The following is a 925-nucleotide window of genomic DNA, read 5'->3' as shown; positions in this document are numbered from 1 at the left end:
GGAGAACCAGTTAATTATAATTTTATTCTACATATTCCCTTCCCAGATTCACACACTTATTGCAGCGGTTCTTCGGTTTTTCTAACCCCTGTAAAAAAAAAAACTCGGAAGTTCGGGACCTCCGAATAGGTCTTTCGCGATACTTTTAACGCCAGGAACTTTTCCGCACATCCTCATATGTACTCAAAATTTATGCTGACAGTAACAACTTAAAAGGTAAAGTGAAAAAAAAAACAAAAAAAAACTACAGCTATTAGTTTAATACTAAATCAAAAATTAAGGAAATGGAATTGTTTTTGACATTTTCAGCTTAAGTTCTTTAGAAACTTAAATAGAAAAAGGAAAGATGAAAACGGAAGCAAGAAAAATAAAATCCCACATGGGTCCGGGTTCAATCTTATTGCGTGGCACCTTGGGCAAGTGTCTTCTGTAATAGCTTCGGGATGACAAAAGCCTGGAGTGGATTTGATAGACAGAAACTGGAAAAAGCCCGTCGTAGGTGTGTGATAAGAAGCTTGCTTCCCAACCACATGGTTTCGGGTTCAGTCCCATTACGTGGCACCTTGGGCAAGTATCTTCTGCTGTAGCCTCAGGTCTACCAAAGACTCGTATCAGCTGGGACCTTCGTCGCCGTAACCGACGGAGTGCTCTCTCTCTCTCTCTCTCTCTCTCTCTCTCTATATATATATATATATATAATAATATTAGGGACAAAATCCAAAATTACAGGTAAAAACAATTAAAATCAATTTATTAAAAATTAAAATTAAATTGAGCTTTATAGATAAAATATATATAAAATATATAGTTTTAGGGAAAATAACCAAGTTTCATATTTTTATTCTTACGTTTGTAGAAATAAATATTCTTGTATTATTCTATTATTCAATTGATTTTTAATGATAATTAAATAAACATTTTTAGC

Source organism: Octopus bimaculoides, chromosome 1 (genome assembly GCF_001194135.2).
Source record: "Octopus bimaculoides isolate UCB-OBI-ISO-001 chromosome 1, ASM119413v2, whole genome shotgun sequence".
Lineage (NCBI taxonomy): Eukaryota > Metazoa > Mollusca > Cephalopoda > Octopoda > Octopodidae > Octopus > Octopus bimaculoides.
The sequence above is the reverse complement of the archived record's forward strand: the minus strand, read 5'-3'. Positions refer to the sequence as shown.